Source organism: Loxodonta africana, unplaced genomic scaffold (genome assembly GCF_030014295.1).
Source record: "Loxodonta africana isolate mLoxAfr1 unplaced genomic scaffold, mLoxAfr1.hap2 scaffold_56, whole genome shotgun sequence".
Lineage (NCBI taxonomy): Eukaryota > Metazoa > Chordata > Mammalia > Proboscidea > Elephantidae > Loxodonta > Loxodonta africana.
Genome location: NW_026975283.1, coordinates 509,848 through 527,450, shown reverse-complemented (window position 1 = coordinate 527,450; position 17,603 = coordinate 509,848). Strand labels below are relative to the sequence as shown.

Here is a 17,603-nt window from a genome sequence, read left to right as displayed (position 1 = left end):
GCCTGGTCCCTAACTTTCTCATCTTCCACCTCCCAAGACTGTACAAACTGAGTTCAGATCCTGGAATAAAGATCCCCAGGAATATTGCTGCTTTCGTCGCCCCGTGAGGGTTTCCCCAGTGCTGGCCAGAATAAGGTCTGAGAATCCTCCAGGGACTGCCCAGGCCTGTGTACTAGACATTCAACACACTGAGGTTCAGAACCACTTCAGTTTTCCAACACTCGGGCTTGATCCCAGGGACCTGACCCTGAGGAAGCTGAGATTTTCTGAAGTCAATACTCCCACCCACTCCTCGGGTTCTCCCCATCTGAGCCTCAGGATCAGTCAGGCCTCATGTCCTCTCAGCAGTGTTTCTGCTAAAGGACAACAAAGGGTACTGTAAGGAGCCCTGGTGGCACAGTGGTTAAAGTGCTCAGCGGCTAGCCAAAAGTTTGGTGGTTCAAACCTGCCAGCCACTCCACAGGAGAAGAGGTGGCAGTCTGCTTCTGTGAAGATTTACAGCCTTGGAAACCCTGTGGGGCAGTTCTACTGTGTTGTACAGGGTCTCTATGAGTTGGAATCGACTTGATGGCAGTAGGTTTGGGTTTTGAAGGACACTGTGGGTTTGTGCTCTATACCCTGAGCACCTGCCCACTCTGAAAGGTGCAAGGAGCTACTGAAAGGACACCATCATAACTGGCAGAAGCCACCGCCCATGGTGCTGAGGGAAAGCTGGGAGGGAGAGAGAGGTGGATGAGTTAGAAAGGCCCGGTTCTGCAGGCAGCCAGGGGCCAGGGTGACCTGAAGCCAGAAAGCTGACTGAAGACGAAAAGCTTCAAACCTGCCCCTCCTGAGTCCGTTTCTTCTTTCAAAGTCTTTTCAAAGTCTTTCGCTGCTCTTATTGGCTAGGCCTGAAAGGCCTTTGCTTTAACACGAAGGAGCCTCCAAAGCCTCTTGGGGCAAAGAATAGCCCAGGAGGCCCTGTCAACCACACTCCGTCCTTCCCGCAAGTCCGAGGGCCAGTAGTTTCAGCCTTCCAGCTCCTCCACCGATCTAATGACTTGAAACAGGGTTTCACTGAAGCTCAAACATGACATAGACTGGAAATACTCCTGGGTTCTCTTCTCACAGCAGCTGATCGCTTGGTTCCTAGTTTTATTAGAAAACTTAGATACGGGACGAGAAGAGGAGATTGTGGAATGCCTGACATCTTAGCGCCAGTTTTTTTTTTTTTCTTGAGGAGAAAAGAAGGCGGCATTTACTGTGTCCTTTTCCGTGAGTCTCACGAAATTCTCACAAAGACCCTCTCAGTTAAGGACTGGTGGGAAGTGCCTTGCTTTTCTTTTAAACTTTGTCCTGAGGTGCTTTGATTATGGAGCACATATGAAGAATTTTCCCCTCAGGGAAGCATTCTAATTCTTACCTAGACTGTAAGCAGAATGATGACATTTTAAGCACTAAGCTTGGTACATAAGTGAGTGGGGACCCCTCAAAGCAGGCCTGTGGAGAGGTTCATTCACGATTCCCTGGGAGGCACACCCGTTGCTCCAGACATCTTTGAAATGCCTCCCTGGGGAAGGCCTTCAGGCCTGGTTCCTGGCCACATGGGAATTCAGTCCCGTTTTTCTGTTAACACTGCTCATTTGGGGTCCAGAATGATATTGCCCAATGTCTCATTGCCAAGGCCTCTGCTGTGAGTGTGACTAAGAGACAATATGGGAATTCTTAGAAAATCCTGCAAGAAAGGCACTTTTTAAATTCAGTATTTTTCAAACCAATGAAGTTTTCATTCTTACTGAAAAAGGGGAAAAAATGCCACAAACTCGGGGGGGGGGTGGGTGGGGATATTTGCAATGAACATAACTACCTAAGGATAGGCATTCAGAATATGTTAAGATCTCTCTCAGTGAATAGAGAAAAAGCAAAAACCCAATGGAGAAGAGTCACCAGAAGGCAGATTATAGCAGAGGCACCTAAAATGGCCTATAAACCCGAGCTCCTCAGAAGTAATCAGGGATCATCACAGAGACCACACAGAATAGTCCTTCCCACACAGGGAGCAGTCCAGGGCCAGGCCCCTGAATGAACGTGTTATGAAGCTATCACTGAGAAAAGAGGATCAGTCCGTCTATACCACCACTGGGGCCCACTCGGCATCCTACATGCCTTTGACCAGAATACCTAGGTTCTGCTTCTGGTTAAGTAAAAAAACCAGGTGACCTTATAGAGGGGTTTGGAGAGCATTTCCCTTAGCCCAGCTTCTCAAAACGGGTGTCTGCTGCCCAAGAGGAGAAAATCAGAGGGAAAACCCATGCAGTGCGCAGATGGGGAGATGACCTATTTTCCTGGGGCCAGCCCTGAAATCCTATAGCCTATTTCAAGGTGGCACAGCATAGCCATATCGAGAGGGAAATCTCCATGGTTCCCTGAGATGAGCTCACAGCTCTGCCCATGTCCTGGCCCATTCCAGCACCACCTCTGGCCCCCAGAATCTAGGATTTAGATGTGACTAATTAGCTCACCATTTAAAATTCATTGCTCAAAATCCATTTCCTCATTAAGGGTTACCCTGACCACCCATTTAAAATTGCAACCAGGGAAACTCTTCCCTCCCATTCACACTCACATGCTCCCTAGCCCTGCCCTTTTTTATTACTAGCACTTATCACCTTTAACTGTCTTAGTCATCTAGTGCTGCTGTAACATAAATACCACAAGCTGATGGCTTTAACAAAGAGAAATTTATTTTCTCATACCCTAGTAGGCTAAAAGTCCAAAATCAGAGCACCACCTCCAGTGGAAGTCTTTCTCTCTCTGTCATCTCTGGAGGAAGGTCCTTGTTACCAATCTACCCCTGGACTAGGAGCTTCTCTGTGCAGGAACCCCAGCACTGCTTTCTTGGTGTTATGAGATCTCCAACTCTCTGCTTACTTCTCTTTCATTTTATCTCTTGAAAAGAAAAGGTGGTGTAGGCCATACCCCGGAGAAACTCCCTTTACATTGGATCAGGGATGTGACCTTAGTAAGGGGGTTACAATCCCACCCTAATCCTCTTTAACATAAAATTACAATCACAAAATGAAGGGCAAGCACACAATACTAGGAATTATGGCCTAACCAAGTTGACTCATATTTTGGGAAGACACAGTTTGATCCATGACATTCCACCCTTTGCCCCCCAACCAAATTCATGTCCTTGCTACATGTAAGATGTATTTACCCCATCATATGACAGCAAAAGTCTTAAATCAACTCCTAGTCTAAAATCCAAACATTCCTCTTCATCTGTGAAATCTAGAATATAAGTTTTCTGTTTTCAAATGCAGTGGCAGGACAAGTGCAAGCTGTACGTTTCCATTACAAATGGAGAAACTAGAAGAATAGAAGGGATAACAAGCACCAAGCAAGTTAACAGAACACATTACATTATCCCTAAAGGCTTTGCAAATAATCCTCTGTTCTCTGAGACCATTTACACAATGGCCCAGCCCTCTAGACTCTAGGTATTGGCCACACTCTCCAGATTCTGAGCGGAGGCCCCAGAGCCCTGGGGTTCAGCTCTGCCTTCCTGACCCACTTTGATGGCAACTCTGCTCCCTCGACTTTAGTCATACCATTCTCCTGGTCCATCTGAGTGGCGACTCCACCCTTAGAAACACCAGAAGTCATGGCTCCACTTTGAAATCCCAGAGGTCAAGGCTATACCTTTTGAGACTAAGGCAGCTCAGCTTACAGTGTTCCTTGTCTCTTTTAACCTCTGCTTTTTGGCTTCTTGGCCCTCTGGCCTTATGCCCACATCTGTCCTATTGGGGCAAGTGTTCCAAAGCTCAGTAGCTCCCCCGATAAGTGCCTGGAGGCACTCCACTCTGCCAGGAATCCTCCAGCACACAGGCACTCAGCTCTCTCGCTTCTTGGGTTGACTTCAGCACTGCCTGGCCCTGGTTTCCTGGGTGTGCTGCTCCTGGCTCCCTGCTGCTGCTGGTCCTCTGCTGCTGTTTCTCACCATCGGTACCTTCTCCGGTGTTACCAGTTCTCCTCACTTCCTTCTGAGTCTGTCCATTTACAGTTTCAAAACCACTTCCACATTTTAAGTATCTGTTAGAGCAGCACCCCATTCTCTCGGTACCAAATTCTGTCTTAGTCATCTAGTGCTGCTACAACAGAAATACCACAAGAGGATGGCTTTAACAAAGACAAATTTATTTTCTCACAGTCTAATAGGCTGGTGATCCAAATTCACGATGTCAGCTCCAGGGGAAGGCTTTCTCTATCAGTTTTGGAGGAAGTCTTTGTCACCTTCACTAATTGTGCCCTATTTTATTACTAGCACTTATCACCTCTAACATAATAAATATTTCCTAGTTTATTACATTTATTATCTATTGTCTCTCCACTGGACTATAAGCTTAGTGAGGACAGGAATTTTTGTGTGCTTTATGCATTGATATATCCCCCGATCATAGATAGAACACTTCCTAGTGTAGTATGTTTTAGGTAGTTCAATATTTGTGGAATGGATGCATGAATCCAAAGAAAGACAGCTCGAATAGGGAAACTCTCTGCTATCTCTTCTCCCAATAATGGAGGCACAACTGTCATATCTCTGGTGATTCCAGGGCTTTCCATGCCTCTCATTTGCAGCCAAAGCTGTAGACTGGGATTTCCTAACTACTCTTTATGCTGGAGACATGCACGTGAAATGCTCCATGTCCCCCTCCCACCACTGAGATTCAAGTTGACACCCCTCACCCAGGCCCAACCAACATCCCCTCTTTTTTGCTCTTTTGGGCACTCGCTGCATCTGATCTTGCGATGTCAGCAAGGGTCAGAAAGCCCCATGGAAAGAAAGAAAGGCCCCCCCGTGTCAAATCTGCGCCCCAAAACAGACACCAACCCCATCAGAAAATCCCAAGGCCACAGATCTTCTCATCAAATTTGTCTCAGAGGTGTCTCCTATGGAAGAATTCTGAGCTGACCATAGGGTCATGGAGCCTCACCAGGTCTAGAAGGAGGGAGTCACAAGTTGGGCCTGCGTGTATTGAGGTCAACACTCACACCCGTGCTTATGATAGAAGTAGACTCGGCCACTTCTGACTTCACCAATCCGTATTACTCTCCTTTGTACCTTGGTGGGCTGAGCACAGGAAGGAGCTTTTGGGAACCCAGCCATGGCTCTGGCTACTGCTCTGATATCCCGGTTGGGTTTGGGAATGAAGGATGGTTGCTCTAGGCACTTTTGATCCCCACCCCTCTCAGAGGTATGGCCAGTTGAATTGATGTAGATGTTTCTTCTTTATTCCCTGAATCTTCTTGAATCTGAATTCTTCATTTGGATATTCTAGGACCTCTCTCCTCAGGCTGGGATCCAGGGACCAGCAGCACTGGTAGCACCTGGAACCTTGATGGAAATGTAGACTCTTGGGCCTCAACCCAGACCTCCTGACTCAGACTCATCATTTTAACACGATCCTTAGGTGATCTGGGTGCACAGTGAAGTTTGGGAAGCACCATGACTGACCTGGATCTCAGAGAAATCAAATATAATGCATGTGAGTTCTTGGGCCCATTACAAAAGGGATTGTCATCCCTGAGATCTGGTTTGGCCCCATCTTTCTGTCAGTAAGTGAGATCTCTTCGGTTCCTTCTCAGGAGATAAGCCTTCCCAGCTTCTAGTTGAGGTCTTAAAGAGAAGTACTTAGTACCAAAGGACATGAAAAATAAACTTGAAAGAAAAATGTGTTCATTTCGAGGAGAAAACCCAGTGCAAAGTGTTGCATTTATACTTGGTATATTTTCAATCTCAGAGGAATTCACAGTTTAAATAATTCTGTTAAAACATTTTTTGTTAATTGACTGCTGAATTAATGTCTACCACTGGGACATGGAAACAACACTGATTTCCTCAACCTTGATAATGTGAATTTATCGTATTATTTCAGGAAGAAAATGCACGTTTCTTCATGAACGTGTAATTTAAATAGGGAATCTGCAGAGTTTTATAACTGTTTAACGGTTTAAGCAAGGATAATGAGATAAACTTAACAGATTCTTAGTGTGAATTCCCTTGGATTCACTTGTCGGAAAAGACAGGCAGAGGAGAGTTAAAACATATAGAAACAGTATGCTTCAAAAGCATTGATGATATGTCTTTTCATTTCTGTAGAGTTGTATGTGACTGTTGACAGTGTGTACTGCCCTGGTGGCACAGTGGCTAAAAGCTCGCTTGCTAACCAAAAGATTGGTGGTTCAAATCCACCAGCTGCTCCTTAGAAATCCCATGGGCAGCTCTACTCTGTTCTATAGGGTTACTATGAGTCGGAATCAACTTGCTGGCAGTGAGTTCGGGTTTTTTGTTTTTTTGGTATGTTCCCGTTTATATATGAGTTAAAAATTAGAAGAACCAAAAAGATAGCGTTACTGCCATGGCTACTGACTTATGGGAACCAAGATAAATTGTCAAGTGAAGAATGGTGCAGAGAAACATGTGGGTAGAGTGTGACCTAATCTCCAGAAAAGCAAACAAACCATAAAGCTACGTGTGTACCTGTGACTATGCATATGTGTTCCAGCAAACAGGAATGTGTGAAGAGGTACACATGTGTCTTTGAACATGGACACCTTGGAGAAGCAGGTAAAATTTACACATGTGGGGATAGCTCTTATTATAATTCTTATAAAGATCTGTGTTGTTAAATGTGTTATAATAAGAATACAAGAGTTTTCAAAGTAAAAAAAAATCATAGAAATATATATATGTATATATTTAAAACAGTTTTATTGGCTGTTATTTTATATAGGCAAAACACTGTCATCAATACTGGATTCAGAGACTTTCACCACTGGGTGAAGAGCAAACTCAGAGATGGAACAAAGGTCTCAGCAAATTTCTTGCTTGTTCTTGGAGCTAATGACCTCTTCTGGTCTCTATACCTGGAAATGGCCAAAAAGAGTTCTGTCAGGATTAATGCAGTCATTGTTCAAACATCTACTGCATGTACATGTCTTCGGGGTAAGGAAGAATGCTGGACACCATGTGCAATTCATTAAGTAACAAGTGGACCATTAGACAGTTCTTTCTCTGATGTCCCACTACCACGTTCCTCCCCTTGTTGCTCTACTGGAAAACCCACGGTATACATTGTAGGCCTTTTTTCAGGACTCAACATAGAGGAAGTTAACTGGAAAGATACATCTTTTAAAGATAAAGAAGATTTTGTCCACAAGGTCTTTAGACAGGTGGACCTCCCAGGCAGCCTCTGCATAGGATGGGAATGCAAGACCCCTCTCACTCAGTATCTCTGAGCATTTCAGTCTTTCTGTTTCTTTATCAGGAGACTGCAGAATTTACCCACTTCAGAACCCTTGCTGCCATCAACCCCAACCAGTCCCATATAGGACCCCTCACTTCCACTCTGAGAAATAAAAGTAGGACAGCCTGCAGGTGGAGGTGCCTGACCTGGAGTCCCTGTCTATCCTTCCTTACCCCTGAGGGCTTCCCTGTGCCAACTGGGGTTTCATTTCCCAGGGTGGACATACCTCTGGCACTTCCAGGGCTTCCCAGGCCCTGGAGCTTGATATTGAGGATGGGACTTGGGCTTTTCTGGGCCTGCAGAGCCTGGGCCTCAAGCTGCCCCTTCCTACCCTCAACCTTTGGTTATCTGTACTCTGGCTGTCTTTACCAGGTTTAGGAGGCCTTGCCTTCTCTTTTGCTCCTTTCATCTCAGTCAGGCTTTTCTCTTCCAGTTCTCTGATCTCGGGGCAGTTCAGGCTAGACCATAGAAAAGAGAAAGACGAAACAAGTGTCACTGATTATGTGTGAAGACTGCTGGGAAAGGAATTGACTGTCATTGGCTTAGGGCTTTATGCCCACTGCTCACCTGCAGGCAGGTTTCCCCACAGCCTACTGTCTCATTGGCTCCTTCTGCCACAAAGAACTTGGTGATGCCCCCTTCACCATCACACTTCCCTTAGACCTGTCATTACAGAGGCTCCCTCTCAGTCTCCCAAGTCCCACTGAAATCCCATTTCACTTTCCCTACTAATGCTGTGCTCATCCTCAAGGCCTCAAGAGCTCACCATCCAGATGAGGCCTGTCCTTTCCTCTCCAAGAGAGCCTCTGAGCAGACCTGGTGTCTATGGTCAGCTGTCCTGAGGTTTCTTCCATCCAGTTCCCCCTCGGGCTGGAGCTCTCCATGCAGTTAAGGGGGTGGAGTGGGGTGGGGAGGAAGGCACATGTGAGGGTTTTACAGGTGCAGTGGGTGAAAGGAGCCTGAAAGGACGTCTTTCCAGAAGGGCCCACATTTTGAGGCCATGCCTGTACCCTCTGTAGCCAGGTCTCCCACATCTGCAGCAGCACCAGTAGGTGCTGTAGTCTCTCCAGCCCCTGTCTCTGCTCCTCTAGATGCTCCTGAAGGTGCCCGGCTCTTCTTGCCAGGACTCCAGGATGCTGACCGAGGCTTAGGTATTGTGTAGACTGGAAGCAGAGCCGATGGGGCTGTCTTTGAGAACTTGGCCTCAAGACTGGGGGCATCTTGCCTACGGAGGCAGGGGATGTTTTGGTCTGCCGGACCACGGCTACCCCCTTAACTGTACACACTTGGGTGAAGTACACATACTTGACTCATGGCTTCTCTGGAGTAGCTTGATGAGTGAGATATCTGTTCAGAGGAAGCTGAGAAAGAAGACCTCTCTGATTCTTAAGGAGTCTTCCTGGACCTGAAGCTTACGTTTTTTGCTTCCGATATTCTAGCTTGAGTGGCACTTTCCTCTTGGGTTGAGACTTCTGATAATAAAGAGTTAACTTACATGAACCCTCTGGGCACTGAGTTCTCAACTGTGACCCAAGACCCTGGTTTCAGGTGTCCCTGGGAGCCTCTCCATCATCACTGTCCTCCACCTCTGCAGGACCTGTGGTTTCTTCCTTTTTCCCTGGGGACCTTCTATCTTTGGGGAACATCACTGTGGGAGACCAAGTCTCCTCTGGGAAATCTTTTGTGATATTAGCACTTCATAACAGAAGTCTATAGTCTTTCAAAGGACTATAATACACTGATAATTTCTATTGCAAAGAGAGGGTCTCCACATTAATTTTTTTGGCATTTGTTGAATGCCAAATGAAATTGTTCCTTTGGAACTTGAAAATGACCTCATTTGCCTGATCTTTCATAATCACACATGACTTCTCTGAGAGACATTTTCTATGAAAGTGATTTTCATAACAGATTTAGAGTGTAAACAGTGAAACAGGAGAAATTGTCATCACTTTTTAAACTTTTTTCAGCCTTCTTTTAAGGGAAGGGTATTTATAGGAGGAAGCATACTTAGAAAAATTTGTATTTTATATGCATATAAAGCTTCTCCTTGTATCCTTAACCAACCCAGGGTAGAAGGTTAAAATTGCCCTTTTCTGAACAGAAGGCCCTTACCATGCTGCTATGAGAAGCACTCCTTCAGGGTGATGCAGAAACAGATGTCCATTTCTGAGAGTTTTGATGCCACAAACCTCAGGTGGGCAACATACAAGAACCTCACCTGAGTGTGTCTGGGTGTGCTGTAATGTCAGCCTAACGGTCTGTGCACATTTCTGAATATGAAGGAAGGATTGGTGAGTTAACGAAGAAATGAATGGAAGCAGTTTGGGAGGGGAGTGAAAGCTCCAGGGACAGACAGAAGATGGGATGGGGGACTTGTCAAGAGGGTGTCAGAAAACCAGGAAGGAGCAGGAAGCACGGCCAGGGGAGGGCAGCATAGGCTAGGGGGCAGCAGAGATAATGGTAGTGGGGAGAGCAACAAAACTGGCCTATGATACAGTGGGAAATTAGTAATCCTAGATGAAGCTCAGGTTAAGTCAAGTAGGAATGTAAAAAATTCTATCCTGTAGCTATCTTTGCTGTGAGGGATTTAGGTCCTTGGGGAGAGGTGGGGAGGAGACATAGGAGGAAAAGGCGCGTTCCTGGGTCTAGGGAAGGAGTGTGAAAGACCTTCTTCTGCCCTAACAGGCTGGGGCTGCATGGTTCACAATGATGTGGGCCCTGTGCTTCTTCACACCACCCACTCCTAGAACCTCCTGAAAATTTTCTTAGTTCTTCACATAGTATGTTCATTCCATTTCATTAGAAAATATAATAATGCAATACACTTTTCCCTCACCACCCTTTCCTCAGTCCTACATTCTCTGTCCCAGTTGTACACTGGCTTCCTTCCTTTCCATCAGGTTTAAAGGCCAGAACAATTGAGTATTATTTCTGCACTTATTCCAGAAATTTCTCAGAATCCTAAGTTTGATCATTGATTTATTCCTGCATTTCCCATGGACATTACAAACTTTGGTGAATTATCTACTAAATGACAGGAAATGCTTTCTTAGGTCAATCCTCCTTATGACCCTATCTGTTCACCTCAAATCCTTCATCTTCTCCTGTCATAGCTCTGATTTCTGTGGAAATCAGATCCCCTAGTTCCCTAGCTCTCACCCATCTGGGAGATTTTTCCTCTCACCCTTATTTAGAGTCTTAGAGAAAGGCCTCTTCTTTGTTTATCACTGATTCATCCTGTCTGGGTGAAGACATCCAAAAAATAATGGTACTCTGAAGGATCTCTATCCCTCCTCCCAGTTACTGATGATATCTGAATCTTTCATGACTTGGAGACTCTGATGTAGCCCTGAATTTCCTGGATTTGCTATCTAAAGACACTCTCCTGCAGGAGACCTCAGATCGACACCCTCTCCAAAGAGCAGTTGACATCTGAGCGAGCACCAAGACTTCCATAGCCCTTGTGTGACATCATTGTTGACACTGCTCGGTTCTATGGGCCCAGTTTGAAGCAAAGCTGGGCAGCAAGGAAAATATGGCAACTGTTGAAGTAGGGGCTTGGGGGCTGGGAGGAGGGAGATTATATATTAAAAATAAATTAAAACTTCTCTCTGCACTCAAAGAGGTTACCATCCCTTGGGAGGGAGAGAGAGCATACAGGGAATGAAAATAGTGTGAAGGGCAGTTGCTTCCACCAAATCCTCTCATTTAACTCAGTTTGAATCGTCTCTCCAGCCCTGGTCATACAACATCCACTCTGCACCCTTTTCAGGTCTCCTTAGCCTCTGAGGCTTCACACAGGCTCTTCACTCTGACTAGGAGATGTTGTCCCCCTTCCCATCTCCTGGCCTACTCTCCCTGGTGAAGTATGTGGTGAAGAGAACTGACCCTGTTGGAACAGGTTAGGCTTATGGCCTCACCAAAAAGCCCTAAGACTCAGGACTTTTATGCAGCCAGAATAGGAGGTTTAGGAGTTGACTTGGGAAAGGCCATGACCTCTGCTTCTTCCAGACTCTATTTTTGTTTTGGATGCCATTTAGAAAAAGATCCTGGAAATGGGGAGATCTATTATGGAAGAAATTAGGAAAGTTGGGGAGGTGACGAGAGAGGTGCTGACTTCTCGGTAGAAAATAGAAATTACAACACGAAGATGCTAGGGGCTCGTTTTGTGTGACTCCCAACTGTATAGGAGGGAGGACTGGTTGGAAAACAGAACAAAAGACGATCTGTGCCTGTTGACAAATGCTCCAGTGGCTTCACTCTGTCTCCTCAGAATGTTCTCATCAAGCCATCCCTCACCTCGTACTGAAGCCTCTAGAGAATTCTTGGGGTTTCCTGGATTCTGGGCCTTTGTCATCCCTTAACTATCCAACCATATTCCCAACTTGGTTCAGGCATCACTTCCTAGTTGAGATCTTCCCTGACCCTTTTCCTGGTAAATTTGTCCACTTCTTCCTCTGTACACCTTTGTATTTAAGATGCCCTTTACCACCACATAAAACACAATTACATTTACTTGCCACAGATGATTTTAGGAAGGTCGACACATTCTCCCTCTCTCTGTGTCCATGCCTTCTGTGAGACTCTGGAGCGCCTTTCCTCAGCAGCAGGAGTCTTTCTGCACCCTCATTTGAGGCTGACCTTACGGTTGCTTTGGCCATTAAGATAGTAGTGAACCGGATACAAGGTGAGAGTTGAAAGGACTTTGCATTGAGACTTGCCCTTTTGTTGCTCTTAAACCCTGAGAACCCATGGGAACGGACCCAGGCCAGCCTGCTGGATGGTGGGAGACCATTGGAGAGAGGATCCAGCAGTTTCACTGAGTTGATTTTAGACGAAATGGCTCCTAGCTGACCTGGAAGCGAACTGTAGACACATGAGGAAGGCCTGCTGCGAGTCACTGTGCTTGGCCCAGATAGGAAGATCCCCAAATTGACAACCAGAATAACTCTGAGCTTAGTAAGTGGTTGTTCTTTTAAGTGCTACATTTTGGGGTCATTTGTTACACAGCAATACACAACTGATACAACGGTTAACTTGGCTCTTTCTCTGATCAGGCAATGAGGGACCTTCTCTGAGTTATCTTATCATCAAGAGTACATGGCATAGGGTCTGACATGTAGTCAGTATACAGTAAATCTTTGTTGACTTAATGGATAAATGAATAATATGAATCATAAGTGTGAATCTGCATAAAATCCTGTGTGAAAAAAAGCATGATATTTCTTTAAATAAACTGAATTCCAGCTCAGAGCAGCCTGCTTACAAAATTGGGGGGCGGGGGGGGGGGACGGGGTGGTGGATTTTCACCTTACTTATTTTTAGGTTTCCTCCTCATCCAGATATGCAATAATTCCTGGGGTCTAATGAAGGACCAAGGTTTGGAGACAGGCTTCAAAACACCCATTGCCCCAGCCTACGTGGGTGATTTCTCTAGAAGTATTGGCTCTGCTCCTTCCATTCCTAGCTGGAGCAGGAGAACCTTGGCAGGGCTGCGAACACCATGATGGGGTTTGTGTACCTATGTGCCTGCATTATCCTTTGAGGTGCTGCCGTCTACCCCAGGGCACTGTCAAGAAGCAGGGCCAACCCCTTTCCTATTTCTAGGACTCTGCTATCCGACTCTCACTCCTCCCCTGGGCTTCAGTTCACGCAGTGTGATTACTCCAGTGAGCTGAGGCTTTTACAACAGGCTCTTCAGAGTCTCAAAGTTTCAGAGGTTCAACCCTGTGAGTCCAACTACCTCCTTGAAATGAGACAGGGAAGGAAGAAAAATATAGGAAAATTTTATTTTGAATTTAATGTTTCAATAAATTTTCTTGCCATGTGTTTTGAAAGCGTCCTGCCTAAAAATTCCCCCTGTTCTCTTGCAATTTGCAAGACAGTGAAAAGGGAATGTTTGATTGTGTCATAATCTGCAGAGGATGTAAAGCACACATGGGGTCCATTCCTCCCGATGCTCACACTAGAGCACCCCACCCACTTGGAAATTTCTGCAAGTATTTCGGAGTCCCTCACACGTCCACAATGAACAGCTTTCAAATTCTCCTAAGCAGGAATTATTACTGTCACAGCCTGTGACCCAATAAGCAAGGTTATGCATGGGTCCAGTTGTGCCTTCCCACTAATCTACAGTGCACCATTTCACCTGTCAACCACCACATCAAAGACGTAGTGAAACCCATGTGAAATTGCTCGCCGTACATTGTTGCTGTTGTGTTGTTGTTGTTAGGTGGGTCTAATCAGTTCCAGCTCATACTGACCTTATGGACCACAGATGGAAACACTGCCCAGTCCTGCACCATCCTCACAGTTGTCACCATGTTGGAGACCACTGTTGCAGTCACTGTGTTAATCCATCTCATTGAGGAACTTCCTCTTTTTTGCTGAGCTTCTACTTTAACAAGCACGATGTCTTTGTCCAGGGACTGGTTCCTCCTGATAACATTTCCAAAGTACGTGAGACAGAGCCTCATCATCCTCGCTTCTAAGGAGCACTGTGGTCATACTTCTTCCAAAACAGATTTGTTTCTACTTCTGGTAACCCATGGTATATTCAATATTTTTTTGCCAACACCATAATTCGAAGGTGTCAGTACTTCTTCGGCCTTCCTTATTTATTGTCCCAGCTTTTGCATGCATGTAAAAAAAAAAAAATGCATATAAGGCGATGGAAAATACCATGGCTTGGGTCAGGCCCACCTTAGACCTCAGAGTGTCATCTTTGCTTTTGAACACTTTAAAGAACTCTTTTGCAGCTCAATCTGCCCAATACAATAAGACATTTGATTTTTTTGACAGCTGCTTTCCTGGGTGTTGATTGTGGATCCAAGCAAAATGAAATCCTCTACAACTTCAGTCTTTTCTCTGTTTATCATGATGCTGCTTATTGGTTCAGTTTTGATGATTTTTGTTTTCTCTGTTTTCACCATACTTATTCAATCTGTACGCTGACCAAGTAACCTGAGAAGCCAGACTGTATAGAAGAATTTGGCATCAGGATTAGAGGAAGACTCATTAACAACCTGTGATATGCAGATGACAAGACGATGCTTACTGAAAGTGAAGAGGACTTGAAGCACTTAGTGATAAAGATCAAAAACCACAGCCTTCATTATAGATTACACCTCAACATAAAGAGAACAGAAATCCTCACAACCAGACCACTAAGAAACGTCATGATAAAAGGAGAAAATATTGAACTTGTCAAGGATTTCATTTTACTTGGAGAGACAATCAAAGCAGCACTCAAGAAATCAAATGACGTGTTACTTTAGGCAAATCTGCTGCAAAAGACTTCCTTAAAGTGTTAAAAAGCAAAGATGTCACTTTAAGGACTACGGAGTGCCTGATCCAAGCCATGGTGTTCTCAACTGCCTTATATGTGTGTGAAAGCTGGACAAGGAGTAAGGAAGACCAAAGAAGAGTTGGTGCTTTTGAATAATGGTTTTAGTGAAGAATATTTAATGTACTGTGGACTGCCAAAAGGAGAAAAAAATCTGTCTTGGAAGAAGTACAGCAAGAATGTCCTACTGAGCAGTTACATCACTCTTATAGGGTTGCTGTAAGTTGGAATCAACTCAATAACAATGGGTTTCATTTGGTTTAAGTGGCGTTCAAGGCAAAAATGTTTTATATAAATATCGCCAAATACATTTCCTAAATATAAATTGATAATTTATATTTAGGAAATGTATAAATTTTGTTGCATTTTTGATTTTATAAGAAAATAAAATTTATAACTCTTCAGGGTTATACTTTATCTTATACTTTCTGAGCATTCTTTTTAGTTTATATGATTTTTCAGTTGAGTCTAATAGTGTTTCAGGATGATTATATCATACATAAATACCATTCGTTTTTGCTAGCTTTTCAAAGGTAAGATATTTTTGGTTCCAGTGTTGATATCCAGATCTACGATTTCCAAGAAAAGTGTTGAGTATTTGATCCTTAATGTTTGATTCTAACATTGATGGAAAACATTAACAGTGTTTTATTTTCCATTTAAAATATGTATGCATTTTATCATATTACAGATTTTTTTCTGCCTCTTCTAGACTATTAAAAAAAATTAGTATGTTTGTATTTAGTGTTCTATGGGAATTTGTATTATTTTTTACCAAAAATGTTTCTCCTCCACTGATGTGATGTTGGGGTTTTTCTCTAATTTGGAGTATTCATTGACTTCTCTCTTTCTCTAACATCTTATATACAACACTTTCTGTTGGTTGTATCTTCAGAATAGATTCCATATCTGCCCACTTCTAAATTACTCCCTTGCCAACACCCTGGGCCTGGCTGCCATTACAGCTTGCTCAGACACTGTAAGGGCCTCCTAACTGCTCTCCCAACTTTCAATTTTTCCCTCTAGAGTCTAATCAGACAACAACCAGGGAGAAGTTCTTAAAACATTACTCAGGTGACATGTCTCTCTGATCAAATCTTTTCAAAGATTTTAGATAAATCCAAGTCCTTTAGGCTGCCATGATAATCTTTTGGACATATCTCTCACCTCACTACAGAGCACCCCTCTCTCCCTTGATTTCTGCTGTGCATCCTCCTTGTTTTGTTTCATTGCCTCCAGGCCTTTGTACTGGGGTTGGTTCTCTCTCCTAGTATTTTTTTTTTTGTTTTTTTTTTGCATATTTTCCTGTTGGTTGTCTCTCCCCTTTCATTCAGATCTCTGCTCAGATACCACTCTTAAGAAAGGACTTTGCTGACCAACTAATTTAACCTATAAATTAACATTCTACTTCAATGCCTTGCTCATTTTGTAAGCATTAGCATTACTTTGAGTTTTACTGTATCTCTATTTGTATATGCATTTTTGTGTATTTCTACATTGGAATGTAAGTTTCTGATGGGTAGAGAATTTGTCTGATGGTTTACTTCCATTTCTATGGGACCTGAAACAGCAGTTGACAAACAATATGCACTTACTTAATATTTTTTAATGAATGGATGACTGTACTGGTCCTATTGTAGGACCATCTTAGGAATTTTGTAATTACAAATATATGTTTAAAATACAGTATCTTTTTATCTACTGATAGCACACATTTTCTGGGATTTTATTTATGGTGTTAAATAATATGCATAAGTGAGACTTGTCCAACTTTATATTTTTGTTCTCTTTGTTATCAAATGTTTCAGTGATAATGCCATAAATATTCATGATATATTGATAACAATTAAGTAGCAACTACAATATACCAAGCAGTGTTCTACACATTTTGTTTACAATAAGTCACTTAACTTTCACAGGGAGTCCCTAGTTGCACGAATTATTAAGCTCTCTTTGCTGTTAACCAAAATATTTGTGGTTTCAATCTGCCCAGAGGCACCTCAGAAGAAAGACCTAGTGATCTACCTCCAAAAGGTCACAGCAATTGAAAGCCCTACAGAGTACAGTTCTGCTCTGACACACATGGGTTTGCCATGAGATGAAATCAGTTGGATGGCAACTAGTTAATCCTCACAACGTCAAGACCTATTACTTCTATTGAATCTGTTACTGTTATTACTGCCATTGTACAGATGACAAAGTTGAGGCTCAGAGAGGTTAAGTAACTTGTTCTTGGTCATGCAACTAGAATTTGTATGATTATTATTAATCTCACGGTTTTGTTCTATTTTGTATTCTCCATTGTCTAAACAGAAGCATCGCAAAAGGGGGGCAGAGGAGGGCACGTGCGCCAGGGTCCAAGTCCAAGGGTGCAGCAGACAAGGTACAGAATGCTTTCAGGCGCCGCAAATATGAAAGCCAGACAAGAGGGGGAGACATTTCTGCTGACTCATCAACATCTATTCGTCTTGAAATTTGGGATAGGGAAAGGCTGAACTTAGAGATTGCCCCTGGAAATGCCTTACCCTCACTAGGCCCTGTGTCTGAAATATATTACAAAGTATAAGAATTGCAAGTTTCTTGATATTTTGATAAAAGTAACATAAAAATTATATGACAGTGATTTGCTTTGGATTTTACTAGTTCAGTAGCTTTCTAGTTTAGGTATTTTCTATTCAGTATTTTTTTGGTATTTTATTGATTATATTTTGTTAATGTATATCTGTGAACAGACTTACACGCGTGTATATGAACGCACACATGCATGCACACACTCCTACACTCGTGAACACACATATCCACTCAAGGATTTCATGGATAAAATTATAATATTGACATGAAGGTAGATCTCAATAATTCTTGAGATATAGAAAGTTAATGGTTAAGAAGACTAAATTCCACCAATACTGTTTATATATTCTATGCAAATCTAATAAAAATCACAACAAAATTTGTAAAGAAAATGA

At 43.5% G+C, this 17,603-nt stretch overlaps 2 long non-coding RNA genes across 4 annotated transcripts in view; one reads left to right on the top strand and one right to left on the bottom strand.

Annotated features, from left to right (window-relative positions):
- The window catches only part of LOC135229841 (uncharacterized), a 637,733-nt gene that overhangs the window by 552,698 nt on the left and 67,432 nt on the right, over positions 1–17,603 (top strand). The gene's annotated exons all lie outside the window — the stretch shown is intronic.
- LOC135229843 (uncharacterized) overlaps positions 1,822–17,603 on the bottom strand; it is a 207,446-nt gene continuing 191,664 nt past the window's right edge. The window contains exon 3 of the long non-coding RNA XR_010320508.1: positions 1,822–7,747. This is a non-coding gene — a long non-coding RNA (uncharacterized LOC135229843). The remainder of the gene's footprint in view (positions 7,748–17,603) is intronic.